The sequence below is a fragment of the Nyctereutes procyonoides genome, unplaced genomic scaffold (genome assembly GCF_905146905.1).
Source record: "Nyctereutes procyonoides isolate TBG_1078 unplaced genomic scaffold, NYPRO_anot_genome, whole genome shotgun sequence".
Taxonomy (NCBI): Eukaryota; Metazoa; Chordata; class Mammalia; order Carnivora; family Canidae; genus Nyctereutes; species Nyctereutes procyonoides.
Genome location: NW_026575141.1, coordinates 13,153,495 through 13,174,101, shown reverse-complemented (window position 1 = coordinate 13,174,101; position 20,607 = coordinate 13,153,495). Strand labels below are relative to the sequence as shown.

Sequence of the window (20,607 nt, the reverse complement as noted above, 5' to 3'; positions counted from 1 at the left end):
TTTTCCTCTTCTTATTTTAGGTTATTGCTGTTACATGTTTTTTATATTGTGTAACCAAGACACAGTTGTTTTTACTCCATTTTTTTATAGTTGTTTTTACTCCATTTAAAAAAAATTTAAACTAGAGTCATGATTTATGAACAATTAGCACCATATTGCAGAATCTAACTAGGACTTTATATTTACTATTATTAGTGAGATTTATACTACATTTTATGTTTTCACAATGCTAATTAGGGTTCTTTTAATTCCACTCCAAGTACTCCCTTCACATTTCTTTTAAAGCAGATCTGGTGGTAATAAACTCCTTCCTTTAGGGAGGAAGCTTTTCCTTTTTGGGAGTCTTTGTCACTCCTTTATTTCTGAAGGACAATTATGCCGGATATAGTTTTTAGTTTACAGTTAGTTTCTTTCAATATTTTGAATACATTATTCCGTTCTCTCCTGGTCTAAAAAATTTCTGTTGAGAAATTGACCAATAATTTTAATTCCCTTTGTATCTAACTTCTTTCTTTTCTCCTGCTGCTCTTAAAATTCTTTGACTTTTGGAAATTTAATTTAATGTGTCAGTGTAGCCGTATTCAATTTCAGCCTGTTTGAGGTCCTTTGGGCCTCATGGATCTGGATATCCCTTTCTCTCCCCAGGCTCAGGAAATTTTCAGCTGTGTGTTTTTTTGTTTTTTTTTTTTTTAATATCCTCTCTCTTTTCCCTTCTAGAATTCCTGTAATAAGAACATTATTTTCTTTCATTGTGTCTTGTCATTCTCATAGGCTTTCTTCACTCTTTTTCATTATTTTTTCTTGTTGTTCCTCCAATTTCCAATGTCCTATCCCTCAAGTCACTGATTTTTTTTCCCTGCATTGTCGAGTCTACTTTTGAAACTTTCTATTGAATTCTTCAGTTATTTTTCAACTCTAGGATTCTGCTTATTTTTTATTGTGCTATTTCCTTGTTGAACATCCTGTTTCATCTGTACATTGTTTTCCTAATTTTGCTATTTGTATATTCCTGTAGTTCATTATTTATCTGTAAGTGGATTCTTCTGAATTATTTTTCTAACATTTTATATATCTGAAGTAGTTAGGGCCAATTACTGGTGCTTTATTAGTTTCCTTTGGTGGAGTCATATTTACCTCATTTTTCTTTTTTCTTTATTCCTTATATTGGTATCTGTGCTTTTGAATAATAGAACCTCTCTCCCAGACTTTACAGTTTTTCTTTGGAAGAAAGAGTTCTTTACCAGTCATCTCAGTTTCTGGGTGTGTCTGCTGGTAATGTTATCAGCAGGTGGGGGATGCTATTATGGTCTACTTTTGAGCAAGGAAACTGTCTGACCTTTGAGGATGGAAACTGTCTGACCTTTGAGCAAGGAAACTGTCTGACCTTTGAGGATGGAAAACAACCAGGGTTATGCCCCTGGTTGAGAAGAGTTGCATAGGTGCTGGGTTGGTTTCCTATCCAAGTGAAGCTGTAGGGTGGGATTCATGGTTGCCTGGATTCTCTGGTTAATTTTACTAGATAGTGGGAATTGGCATATGTTTGTGGGGGTTTGAATTAGCTTTCCTGCCTGGGTAGAGCAACTGGACTCAAATCTGGACAGACTATACACTGAATTCTCTGATCAGGTAAGGCCATTGGTTTTACTCTATAGAAAAGGTAAGTCATGGCCCTGCTGTTCAAGTGCTTTCTGTACACAGGGCTGTTGAGTGGCTACCTTTGTACTCTGGTTAGGTTCCCCAGTTGGTTAGGTTCCCCCTGCCCAGATATAGTTAGGAGAAGTAACTCTAAAGCTGGTAAAATTCTCTGTTTATTGCCTTAACTCCAGTCAACCTGCATCCCAAGTTTTTTGACCAAACAGAGCTTTGTTCTGCAAGCTTTCTTTTTGACCTCCCACCTCACTGCGTAAGTGCTGCTGGTCAGCACAACTTTGAGGAATTTTTGGTAGCTTTTGTGGTTGGACAGGGCTAGAAAACACTCTCATGTTGGACAGGACTGTGATCCAAATTACTGCCTGTATGGGTAGGGGGAGTAGCTGCTCCATATCACTCTCACATAGGCTTTCTGGGTAGGAGGTGCTGGGAGCTACCCTATCCTTGACTGTGAATTAATCCCCTTGGTCTAGGAGAAGATGGGGAGTACTACACATCCAGCATTGGATTTACTCTAGGGGTAGTCAATTTTGCTTGCTTCTCTGGGTCACATTGGTTCCAGGAATTGTCACCAGGCCCTCTGGTAGGAGATGCTCCACAGGAAGGTAGGGCTGTGATTCAATTTGATTGGGTGTGGCAAACTGGATTCTAGGAACTTTGTGGATCCAAATCTAGCAGATGCACCCTGTAGAATTCCCTGATCAGAGCATGCTTCTATTTGGTTTTGCATATTAGCAAAGCCACTGGTTGAAATTACTACTTGGGTATTGCAAGAATGAATTTGGTCTGCCAAGATTGTGTGCTAGTTTTGCAACACCCCCATCCCTTCTCTGCCAGTTCCCAGTGGTTGAGCTGAAAGGGTTTCCCTTGCAAACCCTGTAGTGTGAAATCAGAGTAAGTGCTCTCATGAATTGATTCCTAATGTACAGGGTGGTTGGCCTCCTTGTATTCTTTTTTTTTCTACTGGAGGCTCAGGTTCCTGCCCAAGTGGTGCTGCACAATGGGGGAGGGACAATGTGGTCAATGTCTAGCCTCTTCTTTTACCCTTCTAATGCAGTTGGTCTTGGCTTGGTGCAGAGCAGGGTGCTTCAGCCTCATCCCTATGTTCTAAGGTTCTCCCAGTGGTATCTTGTTCTTAAATTTGTGAGGAGGAGCAAAATTGGGAATAATTCACATGACCATCTTGGTGTCACCAACTTTGTGAAGGACCATTCTTTCTTCATTTAATTGCTTTTGTTCATTTGTCAAAATAGTTGATTATATTTGTATGGTCTATTATTGATTATTTCTTCTATTCCATTAATCTATGTATCTCTTCTTTAGCCAATACCATGCTGGACTGCTGATTATAGCTTCATAGTGATAATTTAAAAATTGTATTCTGTGAATCCTCCAACATCTTGACTATTGTGTTTCTATTCCAAATCATTTGCCTGTCTATAAAAACTTTGATAATTTGTTGATAACTATAAAATACTTTCCTGGAATTTTGACTGAATATGAATTGGAGAATCTGTAGATGGAATTAAGATAAAACTGACATCTTAATATTATTGAGTATTCTATTACATAAATGTGGGATAACAAATTACCAAAATCTGTAATCTCTTTGATCAGTGTTTTGTAGTTTTCCACAGATATTGTCCATACTTTGTATACTATTTCATTTTATTGGTGTTACTATACTACTGTTTTTTAAAGGTCAAATTCCAGGTTTATTTGCTGATATATAAAAAAGTAATTGATTTTTGCATATTAATCTTTTATCTTATGACCATGCTATACTCACTTATAGTTTCATTAATTATTTTGCCAATTTGAGGGCATTTTATACCTAGACCACTATTCTATCTGCAAATGAAAATAATTTTATTTCTCCATTTTCAATTTGTATAATTTTATTTATTTTCCTTACCATAATGTATTAGCTCAGACTTCCAGACAGTGTTCAATAAGACTGGGGAGAAAAGATATTCTAGCCTTGTTTCCAGTCTTAGAGGAAAAACATCCAGTTCCTCATCATTGTGCCATGTGGGGTGCAGGTATTTTGTGATGTTCTTTATCAAGTTGAAGCATTTTTTCCCTATTCTTAACTTTGTGAGAGATTTTTTTATTATGGATATTGAATTTTGTCAGATGCTTTTTCTGGATCCATTGGTATGATTGTCATTTTTCTTCCTTAGTCTGTTGATGTAGTAGATTATAATGATTATTTTTTGAATGCTAGACTACTCTTACACACCTGAAATAAATCCCATTTTGTCATGTGTATAATTCTTTTTATACATGTTGGATTTACTCTGCTAATATTTTGTTGAGAATTTTCATATCTATACTTATCAAAGATGCTGGTCTATAATTTTCCTTTCTTGTACTGTCTTTATTTTGTTTGCTATCAGAATAAATTTGGAGTTATTGGATGAGATTTATTTATTTGTTTGTTTGTTTATTTATTTATTTATTTAGAGATAAGAGAACAACTCCAAATTATCTTTTATTTATACAAAAAGGCATATTTAGCAAAAGACACTGAAAAAAGAATTGCTATGGCCCAGGAGACAAGGCAGGGAGGTGACAGGTCTAGGGAGGCCCTGCTAGGGGAAGAGTCTGGGAAAGGTGGTGACAAGTCCTGGGTAAGTGCTGAGTGGTGGGGGCCACAGAAAGCAGCAAGCTCCAGTTGGATCAACACTGTTGGCAGGTCATGGGCGGGACTCATAGTGACCTCGCTGCTAACTCTTGAAAGAGTCCCAATCAAGTGCTGTCTGCTGGAGTGAGAGACACTCCCTGGTTCCTGGAGGGCACCCACCAACGGACACAGGACTGGAAGCCCAGGTTGGGAAGTGCAACTCGGGGTGAAGGCCAGGGAGAAGCAGGTGCTCTGCAGTGGCCAGGAAAGGTCCAGACTGGGCGGTGGAATTGCGTTCTGTTACGTGCGGGCGTTCTTCTCTGTCTCTGCCAGGCACTCTCGGACTAGGGCCAGGCAGGGATGATGCCTCTCTTCAGGCGCCCCATGGCGCTCTTGCTGCCAGCATAGGTGGGCCGGATCTCTTTACCCATCTATCTCCTCTGTGACCGACAGTAGGTCCGTGTAGGTGCTCTGGGAGCCCTGGGCGCCAGGGGGCTTCATTGCCTGAAGATGGCCCATGGAGGGTGGTCCAAAGTCGTTAAACGGGCCTGAAAGGGGCAGCGGCTCCCGGCACCGAGCCCGACGGCGATGGGACACTTCTGGCTGTTGGGACCCGGGTGGCGGGCCCAAGGGTGCTGGAGCCGGGGGTGCTGCTAAGGGCGGGGGCAATGGGTTGTAGGACATCCCTAACTCTTGGGTGCAGTGGACGCCGGCCGGCGCTCCTCCGGGGTTGGCTGCTTGGCCACCCAGCCGCGCTCTGATTCTATTTTTTTTTTTAATAAATTAATTTTTATTGGTGTTCAATTTACCAACATACAGAATAACACCCAGTGCTCATCCTGTCAAGTGTCCCCCTCAGTGCCCGTCACCCATTCACCCCCACCCCCCGCCCTCCTCCCCCTCCACCACCCCTAGTTCATTTCCCAGAGTTAGGAGTCTTTATGTTCTGTCTCCCTTTCTGATATTTCCCACACATTTCTTCTCCCTTCCCTTATATTCCCTTTCACTATTATTCATATTCCCCAAATGAATGAGAACATGCACTGTTTGTCCTTCTCCGATTGACTTACTTCACTCAGCATAATACCCTCCAGTTCCATCCACGTCGAAGCAAATGGTGGGTATTTGTCGTTTCTAATGGCTGAGTAATATTCCATTGTATACATAAACCACATCTTCTTTATCCATTCATCTTTCGATGGACACCGAGGCTCCTTCCACAGTTTGGCTATTGTGGACATTGCTGCTAGAAACATCGGGGTGCAGGTGTCCCGGCGTTTCATTGCATCTGAATCTTTGGGGTAAATCCCTAACAGTGCAATTGCTGGGTCATAGGGCAGGTCTATTTTTAACTCTTTGAGGAACCTCCACACAGTTTTCCAGAGTGGCTGCACCAGTTCACATTCCCACCAACAGTGTAAGAGGGTTCCCCTTTCTCCGCATCCTCTCCAACATTTTTGGTTTCCTGCCTTGTTAATTTTCCCCATTCTCACTGGCGTGAGGTGGTATCTCATTGTGGTTTTGATTTGTATTTCCCTGATGGCTAGTGATGCGGAGCATTTTCTCATGTGCATGTTGGCCATGTCTATGTCTTCCTCTGTGAGATTTCTCTTCATGTCTTTTGCCCATTTCATGATTGGATTGTTTGTTTCTTTGCTGTTGAGTTTAAGAAGTTCTTTGTAGATTTTGGAAACTAGCCCTTTATCTGATATGTTATTTGCAAATATCTTCTCCCATTCTGTAGGTTGTCTTTGAGTTTTGTTGACTGTATCCTTTGCTGTGCAAAAGCTTCTTATCTTGATGAAGTCCCAATAGTTCATTTTTGCTTTTGTTTCTTTTGCCTTCGTGGATGTATCTTGCAAGAAGTTACTGTGGCCAAGTTCAAAAAGGGTGTTGCCTGTGTTCTCCTCTAGGATTTTGATGGAATCTTGTCTCACATTAGATCTTTCATCCATTTTGAGTTGATCTTTGTGTATGGTGCAAGAGAGTGGTCTAGTTTCATTCTTCTGCATGTGGATGTCCAATTTTCCCAGCACCATTTATTGAAGAGACTGTCTTTCTTCCAGTGGATCGTCTTTCCTCCTTTATCGAATATTAGTTGACCATAAAGTTGAGGGTCCACTTCTGGGTTCTCTATTCTGTTCCATTGATCTATGCGCGCTCTGATTCTATTGGATGAGTTTTAAAGTGTTCTCTCTACTCTTCAGTTCTGAAGCAGACTATGGGAAATAGGTACTTTGAAGATTTTTATAGGTGAGCTTAATTTAATATTTGTTTTGAAAAATGTTAAAATGCTAAAGTCAGTGGTCTTTGGAATAATCTGATGCAGAAATACCTCTTTGCTGATTTCATCTTAGCTGAAGATTTTCTAACAAATAAGCATTTCCATCAGTACCTGTATACTAGTCACTATACTGATAAGTATAATGGGAAGTTACTGAATGATAAGAAATGCCTGGATATCTGGATTGGTTATTTCCTGATATTCCTAAGAAAGTATATCATCAACTCCTTTGTCTCAGCAAGCCACAGTAATAAGCATGGATTAGTGTTATTAAATTTAGATCTATTTTTAATGTATGTATTTAAGACTGTTAACATCCTTTAAGCATTGTTTTAGTATAGCCTACACATTTTGAAAAAGTGTTTTTATTTTTACTTAGTTCAAAATATTTTACAGACAGAACATAACAACTTTTTAATTGAAGTATAATTGATATAAAATATTAGTTTCAGGTGTACAAATAGATTTTAAAATTATATACTTTATGGTATATTCACCACAAGTAGAGATACAATTTGTCACCATACAATGCTATGACAATACCACTGACCATATTCTCTATGCTGTACTTTTTATCTCCATGACTTACTCATTCCATAACTGAAAACCTGTACCTCCCATGCCTCTTAACCCATTTTTCTCATCTCTTCACCCCACTCTACTCTGTCAAATATTCACTTGTTCTTTGTATTTAGGGATCTGTTTCTACTTTTTTATTTCTTTTTTTTTTTTAGATTCCACATGTAAGTGAAATCAAATGGCATTTGTCTTTTTTCCATTTGATTTATTTCAGTTAGCATTAGTCTTCTAGATCTATTTATGTTGTTGAATATGGCAAGATCTCATTCTTTCTTATTGCTGACTAATCCACTGTGTGTGTGTGTGTGTGTGCGTGCGCGCGTAGGTTGCTTCAACATCTTGTTTATTACAAATAATGCTGCAACAAACACAGACTGCATGTCTGTTTGAATTAGTGTTTTCATTTCCTTAGGGTAAATAACAAGTAGTGGAATTACTAGATCATGTGGTATTTCTATCCTTAATTTTTTGAAGAACCTTCATACTATTTTTCATAGTGGCTGAACAAACTTAAATTCATACCAGCAACACAGAAGTGTCTCTTTTTCTCCACATCTTCACAAACACTTGCTAATCTTTGTCTTTATTTATTTATGTAATGTCTGCATCCAATGTAGAGCTCTAACTCATGACCCCAAGATCAAGAATCACATGCTCTACTGAGTTAGCCAGTTGCCCCTATTTTGCATCTTTTTGATACTAGCCATTCTGAATGATTTAAGGTGATCTCTCATCATTTTCGATGGCATTTCCTTGATGATTAGTGATGTAGAGCATCTTTTTCATGTGTCTATTCAATGTGTATGTCTTCTTTGGAAAAATGCCTATTCAGGTCCTCTGCTGTTTTAAAATCAGACTTTTTTTTTTGGAGTCGAGTTATACAAGTTCTTTATATATCTTGGATATTAACCCCGCATGAATACTTGCATATGATATATTCTTCTGCCATTTATAGGTTGCCTTTTCGTGTTGTTAGTGGTTTCTCTTTCTATGAAAAGCTCTTCATTTTGATGTAGTCCCAGTAGTTTATTTTTGCTTTTGTTTCCCTCGCTTTAGGCAATATACCTAGAAAACTGTTGCTAAGGCTAAAATCAAAGAGATTACTGAATATGTTTCCTTCTAGGACTTTTATTATTTTAGATCTCCTGAAGATCTTTATATCCTAAAGGCATTTAGGTCTTTAATACACTTTGAATTTATTTCGTGTACTACATAATGAAGTCAATTTCATTCTTTGGCATGTAGCTGTCCAGTTTCCCTAACACCTTTTATTGAAGAGAGTTTCTTTTTCCCATTACATATTCTTGCCTCCTTTGTTGATGATTAATTGATGATCTAGTTGTGGGTTTACTTCTAGGTTTTTTTTATCTTGTTCCACTGATCTATGTGACTATTTGGGGGCCAGTACCATACTGTTTTGATGACTACAGCTTTGTTGATTTTTCACTATTTTTATAGTTTTGGGTTTTTTCTCTTTGATCTCTTTCCTTATGGTTGATGACCTTATTAGTGTCATGCTTGACTTTTTGTGTGTCTATTACAGGTTTATGGTTTGCAGTTACCATGAAGTTCATATATAACATCCTAAATGTAGAGAAGTCTATATTTGGTTGGTGGTCACTTAAGTTGGAACACATTTTAAATGAATTTCATTTTTACTACCCATATCCAAGTTTTATGTATATGTTAAGACATTTTACATTATCATTTTGTGAGACTTCTTATGTAGTTTATTAGATAAAATTGAATTTTACTACTTCTGACTTTTAATTTTCACATTAGCTTTATAAGTGTTTGCTCTACTACCTTTACTGTTGTTTGCTTTTACTCATGATGCTTCTTCCTTTCATAATTTCCTTTATTAATTATAGCCCTTTCTTTTTCACTGAGAGAAGTCCTTCAACATTCTTTTAATGTTGGTTTAGTGGTGATGAATTCCTTCAACTTTCACTTCTGTGGGAAAGTCTTTATCACCTTTCAATTCTGAATGATAACCTTGCCCTTGCAATGTAGAGTATTCTTTGTTCTAGGGTTTTTACCTCTAGTACTTTGTAGGCCAGAAGTGGCTGGCATGATATATTCAAAGTTTCTGCTCGAAAATCAGCTGATAACCTTAAGAGATTCTCTTGCATGTTATTATATGCTTCTCTCTTGCTGCTTTTGAAATTATCTGTCTTTAATAATTGGTATTTTCCTTATTATGTGTTGTGATGTGGATCTTCTTGGATTCATCCTGTTTGGAACTCTTTGTGCATCCTAAACCTGAATGTCTATTTCCTTTCCCAGATTAGGGAAGTTTTCAGCTGCCTCTTTCTCTCTCTCTTCTCCTTCCTGGGATCCCTGTAATGCAAATGTTTATTTACTTGATGTTGTCAAAGAGATTCCTTTACCTATCCTAACTTTAATGTATTTTTTTCTTTTTGCTGTTCAGCTTGGGTGTTTTCCATTATCCTGTCTCCAGATTGCTGAACTATTTTTCTGTATCCTCTAATATACTGTTGATTTTCTCTAGTGTACTTATTATTTCAGTTGTTGTATTCAAGTCTGATTTGTTATTTTATTTTCTGTGTGTTTGTTGAAGTTCTTACTAACTTCTCCCATCTTTTCTCCAGTTTAGTGAGCATTCTTATGACCATTATCTTTGACCTGTTTATCAAGTAGATAGGTTATTTCTCTTTAATTTAGTTCTTTTCTGAGGTTTTGCCATGTATTTCACTGGAGCAAATTCCAGTCTTCTCATTTTGCTTGTGTTTCTATGAATTAGGTGGAATAGCTATTTCTCTAAAACTTAAAGGAGTGATATGTATGTTGGTTTTCTGCACAGACTCTGTGTGCCTGCCTGCTTGGTGCTATAGCTGACCTGGACTGGGGCTTACTTGGTGGGATGGCTGGAGTTGAGATAGGCATGGGCCAGTGCAGTCCTGGGCCTCTCTGTACAAAGGATGCCAGCATCCCATAGTGGTCAGCACAGTGAGTACCCTGGTGGGGCAGCTGGAGCCAAAGTGGTATTGGCCTAGAGAGTTCTGAGGAGCTTTGTGCCTCTTTCACTTTGACCAGATGATTGGAACTGTAGTGAGTGCTGACCAGGGGTGTCCTTGTGTATACCTTAGTGGAATGGATTATACTGGTATAGGATAGGGGCCTGGGGCTCACTCTGGCAGTAGGTTGGCTAAGGCACCTGGACCCTGTTCCTATCCATGCTATCAAGGTTAAAGGGAAATATAAACTGTGGCACTCACCAGCCCCTCTGACTCAGAGAGCATTCCCATGTTTCCCTCACTGTTTGTTGGGGTTTGGAGTTAGATCCTTTATGTTATAGTTTCTCTTTTAAACCATGGCACTTGGTACACCTGGGTGGCTCACTGGTTGAGGCTCTGCCTTTGGCTCAGGTCATGATCCCAGGATCCTGGGATCAAATCTCGCATCAGGCTCCCTATGGGGATCCTGCTTTTTCCTCTGCCTGTGTCTCTGCCTCTCTCTCTGTGTGTCTCTCATGAATAAATAAATAAAAATCTTAAATAAAAACAAAAATAAAATTTAAAAAATATTAAAAATACAAACAAACGTGGCACTTGTTTTGTTTTGGCCCCGGGGATCCAGGGCTGGTGTAGACTAGGGGATCATGGCCTGCTGAAGCAGCCAGCTGGCTATGGCATCTGGACTCTGCTCTGTCTTTGTTATAAAGGTAAAGGGTATATAAGTAGTGGGGTTCATTCAGCCCCTCCAATTTAAAGAGTTCCAGTAGCTCCTCTGCTGTTTGGCAGTGTTCTAGATTTGCTTCCTTTATATTTTAGGCCTTTAAGTCACGTTTATTTTCCTTTACTCAGGGCAGATGAATCTGTTCATAATCCCCCAGTACTATCCCTTTCCACTGCAATTCTCAGCATCATGGATAGAAGTTGCCTTTTTTAAAAAAAAAAAAATCATGCTCTCTTTTGCTGTTCTTCCATGTGGGTTCTCTTTGGTTATGTAGGAGCTATTCAGATAACCCTCAGTTCTTTAGGAGAAATTGCCCTCTACATAGGTGTTTGTAGAGGAGATGAGTTCAGGGATTTTCTAGAACTTTGGACTGGATAAACAGTTGTTTGTTTTATCATTTTACCAGTTCAAGTGAAATATAGAAACAGTTCTCATTAAGTTCCTTCATCCTCCTTATTTATAATAAATTGTCCTAAATCTATCTTCTGCATACATTTAGAAACATTTGAATGTGTTATAATTTGCCTCACATGTAAAATATTACTTAGAAAATGAAGAGGAGGAGAATCTGTTGTATTTATCCATATTTTTACATGTCATGTTATTTCCTTTTTTGGTGACATTCCGAAGTTCCTTCTTTTATAATTTTGTTTTTTGAATTTAAAGTACATCCTTTAGGTATTCCTTTAGGATAGATCTGCTGGTGACAAATCTTTTAGTATTCTTTAAATCCACATTGTCTCAATTTCCCTTTCATTTCTGTAGGAATGTTTTACTGGATTTGGGATTCTGGATTGACAAATCTTTTCTTGCAATTATTGAAAAATATAGTGCCATGTCGTTTTGACCCTCATTTTTGTTTTGTTTTTGATGAAAAATCCACTGTTCTTGAAAATTTTTTCCCCTATAGGTTTTTTTTTTCTCTCTCTGGCTTTTTTCAATATTGCATCTTTATTTTTAGTCTTCAGAAGTTTAATGTGTATTTATATAGATTTATCTCATTTTGGGTTTGGTTAGCTCCTTTAATCTGTAGGTTTATTCTTCATGTCACATTTGCAAAGTTTTTAGTTGTTTCGTCAAGGACTTCTTCATTCCTTCCTTCTTTGTCTTCTTCAGGGACTCCAAGGACATGCATATTAGAGCTTTTTTTTTTATAATAATTCTGCATGATACTGGATTTTTCCCCAGTGTAATTCTCTCTGCAGTTAAATTGAGGGATTTTTAATTTTTATTTTTGGATTTTCTCTTCTGTCTCCTTCACTCTGCTTATGAGTCTGTCCTTGAGCTTCTTTTTGTTTTTTGTTTCATTTTTAGATTTTATTTATTTATTCATTAGAGACAGAGACAGGTATAGACACAGGCAGAGGGAGAAGCAGGCCCCCTGCAAGGAGCCCAATGTGGCACCTGATCCCAGGACCCTGGGATCTTATCCTGAGCCGAAGGCAGACACTCAACCACTGAGCCAGCCAGGTGTCCCTGTACTTGAGCTTCTTATTCCATATATTACTTAGTTTTAAAATCTCCATTTGATTCTGCTATTTTTTTTTCTTGAAACTTGCTATTTCCTTGCTGAGGCTTTTAATTTTTTTAAAGCAAGTAATTATTTTTCTAGCATATTTTTAAATAGCTGCTTTAAACTTTTTGTCAGCTAATTCTAACAAGTTGTTAAAATTGTTAGTGTTGAAATCTTTATTTTCCAATTGTTGCCATAGCAAGTTACCACAAATGTAGTGGCTTTTAACAACAAATTTATTATCTTACAATTATAATGGTCAGAAATCTAAAATTGGTTTCACTGGTTGAAAGTTAAGGTACCTCTGGGTCTTTATTCCTAGAATAAGCTCTCGTGGAAACTTCTTCTTTTCAAGCTTCTAAAAGCTAGTTGTGCTTCTTATACTTTCCTTCCATTTTTAGAGCTAGTAATGGCTGGTCAAGCCTTTCTTACATGTATCACTCAGATACTAAGTCTTCTGCCTTTCTCTTATCTTTTTAAAGTACTTCTACAGTTCTTCTGCTTCCTCTATCCTCACTGTGATTATATCCAGTTGTTTTGCATCTCAGTTATAACATTATTTTTTTTCTGCCTACTAGTTTTTAGGTCTTTTATAGCTGCAGTAAGGGTTTCTCTGGTATCTCCTATGCTTTTTTCAAGCCCTAGTATTCTTGAGTGAAAGTTTTGAATTCTTGCTCAGATATATTTCTTATATCTGTTTTGAGCAAGTCTCTCCGTGACTTCTTCCTAATCTTTCCTTAGGGGAGAATTCCTCCATTTTGTCATTTTGGCTAAGTTTCTATCTTTTGTTTTATGAAGGCTTTGTTATGCTTCCTGCTACTCAGAGTAATGCTGTACTAAAAAGGGGTTATACACTCTCCAGGACCTGGCACTTCAGCAGAGCACACAGCATACATAAGAAACACTTCATGATGTGTTTTGACTGCTCTTTTCCATAGGTCATTCATCTGCAGAGTCCTTCCTTGCTTGCAGTGGGGAGTGTTTGAGACTTTCACTAGATGTGCTTTAATTTGTTTGTTAAGATGAGCCCAATAAAAGAAAAAAAAATAATGAAAAAGAAAAAAACAAACAAAAACCTGGTCCAAAAAAAGAAAAAAAGAAGCCTGATCCACAAAATGAAAAAGGGAACAAACCAGCAAAAACCTATAAGCCTGATTCCAATGGAAAAAAAAAAAAAATAGGGGAAAACCTTTTCCTATTTCCACCAGGACTAAAGCTGATGCTTTGGAACTCTCTATGATCAGTGGTCTTGGTACATGTGGGGGACCTGTGTTGGCCCTCTGAGGGAGAGGCTGTCTGCCCTGGCTCACAATCAGACATTCTCTGGTAAAGATGCCCCTGCAGGGCACAGAAGGATGGAGTTTGGTATAAGCAGCTACAACCACCACTGGAGGTGCTCTGTTTTTCTCTGAAGTCTGACCATGCTGGTGGGCAAGGTGAAGGGAGGGAGAGGTGGAAGATGGCTTCACATTCCCCCTCTCATCCTGGGGAGGGAAACTCCCAGCCACCACTACTCAGGAAGCCCTCACAGAAAAGCCAACAATCTCTTCTCCTATAGTCCAAGCCTCTATCTTATCTCTGCCTTCAACCTGTCTGAGTCTGGGCCATTTGCATATCTGGTGCCACAATTCTATTTTGAATCCCAGTTGCATGTCAGAGATCAAACTCAAAATCTTAAAGGACCCAGCCAGATAGGGAACTGTTCTCCCCCTGGAGAAGATCCTCACAGTGCTGTGCCTGGCTCTGCCTAGTAGCATGTTATTTAATTAACTTCATATATTTTTCATACATTTTTCTGCTCTTTACAGATTTTTTCTTTTGGTAGATTTCTAGTTTCCTAGCATTATGGCCAGAAAAGGTGCATGGTATGATTTCAGCGTTTTTGAATATGTTCTATGTACATTAGAAACATATGTGTATTCTGCTGTTGTAGGGTGGAATGTTCTGTATTTGTCTGTTAAATCCATCTTGTCCAGTGTGTTGTTCAAAGCCACTGATTCCCTGTCAACTTTCTGTTTGGATGATCCATCCATGCAAGTGGGGTGTTAAAGTCCACTACTATTATTGTATCAATAATTTCCTTTATGTTTGTTATTAACTCTTTCATTTATCTGGGTGTTCCTATGTCAGGTGCATAAATATTTACAATTGTTTTATCTTATTGGATTGTTCCCTTTTGTTTTAAAGTCTATCTTCTGTGACAGACATTTGCTACCCTTTCTTTTGACATTTGCATGATAAATGTTTCTCCATCACTTTACTTTCAATCTGCTGGTGTCTCAGTCTGAAATGAGTTTCTTGTAGGCAATATATAGATGGGTCTTGTTTTTTTTTTTTAAGATTTTATTTATTTATTTATTCATGAGAAACACAGAGAGAGAGAGGCAGAGACACAGGCAGAGAGAGAAGTAAGCTCCATGCAGGGAGCCAATGAGGGACTCGATTCCAAGACTCTAGGATCATGCCTGGGCCAAAGGCAGACGTTCAACTGATGAGCCACCCAGGTGTCCTGGGTCTTGTTATTTTATCCACTCTGTCACTCTATGTCTTTTTATTGAAACATTTAGGCCATTTGCATTCAAATATTTATTGATAAGCATTTCCTATTTTGTTACTTTTGTGTGGTTTTTGTTCTCTTTCATGGCTTGTTGACTTTCTTTAGTGATATAGGTTCCTTTCTCTTTATCCTTTGCATATCTAATACTAGTTTTTGATTTGCGGTTACCACTCAGTTTGTGTATAACATCATGCATGCATGTAGTCTGCATTAAGTTTATGGTCACCTACATTTGAACCCATTCTTCACTCCTCTCCTCCCATATTTAGGATGTAAAATATGATACCCTATACTTTTTACTTTGTGAATCCTTTGACTGTTTTTTACTAAAATATTCATTTTTAATGCTTTGTGTTTTTTACTTTTCATACTCTCATTTATGGTGTTTTGTTCCCCATGAAAGCCTATTTCTCATAGGCTGAATTCGTGGTCATGAACTCTAAATTTTTCTTTGTCTGAAAAATTCTTTCTATTCTGAATGATAGCCTTGTTGGATAAAGTATTCTTGGCTATAGATTTTTCCCTTTGAGCACTTTAAACGTATCATGATACTTCCTTCTGATTTATAAAGTTTCTGTGAAAAATTTGCTGAAAGCCTTATGGGATTTCCCTTGCATGTAACTGCTTTCTTTTGCTGGTTTTGTTCTCTTCATCCCTATTTTTTGCTATTTTAATTACTTTGTGTCTTGGTGTGGACCTCCTTGAGTTGAAATTTTTGTAGAATCTCTGGTCCTCTTGGATCTGGATGTCTGTTTATTTCCCCAGATTTGGGAAGTTTTCAGCTAGTATTTCTTCAAATTTTCTGCCCCCTTTATATCTCTTCTTCTGAGATCCTTTTTTTTTTTTTTAAGATTTTATTTATTTATTCATGAGAGACACACAGAGGGAGAGAGGCAGAGACACAGGCAGAGGGAGAAGCAGGCTCCATGTAGGACCCCAATGTGGGACTCGATCCCGGGTCTCCAGGATCACACCCTAGACTGAAGGCAGGAGCTAAACTGCTGAGCCACCCAGGGGTCCCCCCTGATATCCTTATTACTGTGAAAGTTGTTATCACTGAGTTTCCTAAAACTATTACCCTGTTGTAGGCAGTGTTTGGGCACCAAACATATGCAGTAGTCTACTTGCAAAATGTGACCTGATCATGTTGCCACCAAAACTGATATCCTGCACAATACACACAGATCAGGAGATGTAGTGTTGAGTGAACCTAACTTTTTTCATTCATGTAAATAATCTCATGGACTACCTATTATTAAAGGAATGAGAGATACAATGTTTATAAAAAAAAGAAAATAGTAGCTCAGAAAATGGAATAAATTTAACAATATATATAACAAATCTTCTCCAGAATCTATTTTGCTGAAGTGGGTAAGGTTTGCCATCACCTACTACCTTTGATACTAGTTTCATTCATTCAAAACATTTATTTCACATTCTGGAGTAGTTCAAGGCAACCCATCATGATGCCATTTGTCACTCCTTTATAGAGACATTTCACATTTAGATCATCCTGCCATTTTATTTCTCTAAATTCTTAAAAAACAAATTCTTCAACGCACCTATATCCCTTCATGTATTCACAATTACCTCTTCACACTGTAAAGTCTAATCAAATAATGCCTGGGTAAAGAATGAGTTTTAGCTGCTTCATAGAAGTCTTACAAACAGAACTTACTTCTCAAGTTCTGGAGGCTGGAACTTAGAGATCAGATTGTCAGCATGGTGTGAATACTCTTCATATTTGCAGACTGCCAAGTTCTCCTTGTGTTCTCACACAAGGGAGAAAGAAATGGAGCTAGCTCTCTGACCTTTTCTACTAAGATCACCTGCAAATAGCATCACCATGGGAATTAAATTTCAACATATGAATTTTAGAGAACATTCAGCCTGTAACAAATACATACATGGAAACATTCTCAGTTGGAGCTAATTGATCTTTTCCTTTAGTTACTCCCACATGCAAAGTCCACAAAGTGATATAGTACTTTAGCAGAGTGCTTACCAAATATATAAAAGGCTTATAATTTGAAACTCTGATTCGAAATTGAAAATGTATATTTCTTATAAAATAACTTTTGCTTTTATTGAAGAGCTAAAAATAATGCATTATAGAAAACTTGAATAACAGAAGAGTAGGGAAATATTTTCTACTATTATAACCCTTTTCACCCCCAACCTAGACTCAAAATTTAAGCAAGTCTAAAACCTTGTTTCAAGAAGAATGTAATTCATTTCCAGGTTTGTCTGCAGAACACTGAAGAAAATACTGATATGCTATGCACTGGTTCTTTTGGACTTTCAGACCACAAAATGTACAAATCAAGTGATCTCATCTTTTTATGGTATATCTTTTTCCCAGGCAGCTGGTTAGCTTATTCTTTAAACTTACTCTCATTTGTGACAGGCACATGTTGTGCTTCTTTGGCATCTTCTGATGAGCAGCATACAATTAATAAGGGCAGCAATAACATGTATACTCAACGTGCCCCTTTCAGAGAATGCTGTTAGACTTTTTCCTCTTGCTGAACAAGTACTCTTCTGTCTTTGAAGAAAGGAGGTTCTCTCTGCCTGTTGAGCAAGTTCATTTGAAAATCTTATCACAGCATGCAAGCCGAAACAGTCTTTGCCTCTATTTTCAGAATCTCTTCAAATTACAATAATATGCCGAAGTAGCATATGAGAGAAGATTTTTGAGCTAAAACAGAGCTTTTTACCTTTTAAATAAATCACTTTACTCTTAAGAATTTATTTTCCAATTTAGAATTGCACACTTTAGGAAATGTTACATTCTTTTGGGAGCAAAGAAAGAAATGCCTTTATGAAACAAGTCTTTTTTATAAATATTAGAATCTTACAGATCAAAATATCCTAATTTATCACTTGTGTAAATATGAAAATTTTCATTTTCCAAAAAACATTTAAAAATATATTGGAAAAAGAATTTAATGTATTAATATGCATTTAAATTAATTTTCAGGAGGCTCCTGGGTGGCTTAGTCCATTAAGCATCTAAATCTTGATCTAGGCTCAGGTCTTGATTTCAAGGTTATGATTTCAAGCTCTGCATCAGGTTTGATCCTACTTAAAATAATATCTTCAAACATTATATATTACTTATTTTTATTCATCATAGTTAATAAAAGATTTAATTTTCATGTTTCATAATCCTCTATGAAGTTTTTGTTCATTCTTAGGTAAATCAAGGGATTTTTATTTTGATTGACATGACTGAGGATTATTATACTCTAAATAAAGGTATAATGCTACATATTGTTTTTCAAGGTGTAGCTTATTTTTAGTTATATGTTTTAATGTTCACAATGAGAGGTAAGCCTGAAAATTAAAGTAAACATAGTAGATAATTACCTTAACTGATTTTATGCATCATCTATTCCAAGAGTTCTTGGTATATTGTGAAAAATGTTTACATTTGCACTTATATTATGCTAAATACAGGAAGGGGGAAATTAGATACTAATGGATGAGGCTATGAGAACAATTACTAAGTAGATATCTACTTCTTTTTGTCAGTAGAGTCTGTAGAACTTTGATAGGGTTGCAAGGTTCTTGAGAATGACAATGACAGCCAGTATTTAGAGCCCCAGCCACTTTTCTGCTATTCTAGTGCTAAGACTTCAATGATTCACTCTTAAGTAATTCCTTTTTTATGTATAGGATAGGTGAAACAATTATTTTCTGATTAAGTATGTATTTTTCTCAATAATAAAATTAAAACAGGCAGATTACAAATATTGAAAGGCAAATCATTTATAGTTTAACAAAAATGTGAAAATATGATTTTTGGCTTTTTGAAGAAAACACTTTTTAAAAATCAAGTATTAAAATTTTGTTTTATCAAACACGGAAACATTTCTTAACATTTATTAATTTTTTTAAAAACTTACCCAGAATTAAGTCACTAACAACATCAAATCTCTAGGAAATATCTAAAACTCTGAAATAAGTTGGGGAAAAAAATCTTTCTCAGTATAACAGTCATCATAGAGTTTGTCTGATAAACCCAGCAAAAAATAACTGACACAACCCATGAACAAAAAGCCTAAGTTGTTTTTAGGTAGAGGAGGCCTAATAACTTAGAGCCAGACATCTATGTCCATCGTTCTATATTTCAAAGTAACAAGATTGGCTATCTCATTTCCTAGCTCACTGCCAATTGGAAGCCACCACTAAGACAGTATTGGCACTACCAGGGGCGCATACAGTGATAGAAGGAGAGAGCAACCTGAGCAAATGCTACTAAGAGAGAAGGAAAAATTGTATGTCCTTGTACTACATGGTCTCAGGTTACCTTAAACAGCTTAAGTCCCAGTTACCCCAAGAGCATCATTGAATGATGCCTAAGAGGAATATACATAAGAGCAAAATTTTGTTTCGTAATAGTAATTTTGTAAAGGTTAATCTATTTTAAAAAATACATTATTTGGACAACACTCACCTTTTTTAGGATTTGAAAAGCTTGTCAATTTACTATGTATCATTCCTCTGAGATCATCTTTCAAATGTTCCAGATTAGCAGAAATTAACATCTAAAATTACAAAGTGTTTTGACAATATAGTGTAAAGCAAACCTGTAAATTGCTAGCAGTAGCACAGAAAACAAGAATAAACTAGTAAACTTGAACGTGTGTCTATGTAGCAAAATAACTTCTCATAGAGAAAAATTACTCATATATACTAGAATTTATGAAAAATATGTACTAGGATTTATGAAAAAAGTTTCTAGCAGCATTGCTGTGATTGAAAGAAAACCTGGAGAAAAACAAATGGCCATCACAAATATTGGTTAATAAATTATAGGCTATATACTCAATTATATATATATATATATAAAAGATTTTATTCATTTATTCACGAGAGATACAGAGAGAGAGAGAGAGAGAGAGAGAGAGGCAGAGACACAGGCAGAGGGTGAGGGAGGCTCCATGCAGGGAGCCCGATGTGGGACTCGATCCCGGGACCCCAAGATCACACCCTGGGTGGAAGGCAGGCGCTAAACCGCTGAGCCACCCAGGGATCCCCTCAATTATATACTTTAAAGCAGGGAAAATATACCACAGCTATATGTAAAAATATGTATATAATATAAATAACATTGAATAAAAACTAAGCTTATAGAAAAATAACTAAGTAATGTTAGTTTGTAGCAAAATATATAGTTTAAATGTACTCTTTGAAAAGAGACCTAATTTCACTATATGGAAAGTTCACTCAAAATGTTATCTCCAATGTGGATTGCAGGGTATTTTTTTGTTTTTATATGAAAATGTTTCACACAAACATTTTTAGTGATGAGAACTACTTTTGTTCTTCTCTTAGTTGATAATTAAATGTAGACTTTTATATTTTATATATTCAATAAATATTTGTATAGCTAATAAATTGGTAAGTTATTCTGGTTTGAATGTGTTGGCCAGAGGAGTAGTTTACCTGCAGTAAACTCAGTTTTTACAAGCTATAACTGACCTTCCAATATTATATAGTCCCTAATGGTAATCATACTCATAGACTTATGTGCATGGGCTGGTGGCATTAGATATAAAAAAGGTTATTGGAGAATGAGGCAATTTTTATTTATATTTATTAAAAAATTAAATAATCCATATATCCCAAAATAAAAGATTTTACTAACAGTGGTGCCATCTCTTGATGCATACATCAGACAGCTTATGCCAAAT

The 20,607-nt window shown here is 36.8% G+C and overlaps 1 pseudogene; it reads right to left on the bottom strand.

Moving 5' to 3' along the window:
- Positions 1-4,576: 4,576 nt before the first annotated feature.
- Positions 4,577-20,607, bottom strand: part of LOC129498153 (cyclin-dependent kinase 2-associated protein 2-like) — a 39,046-nt pseudogene continuing 23,015 nt past the window's right edge.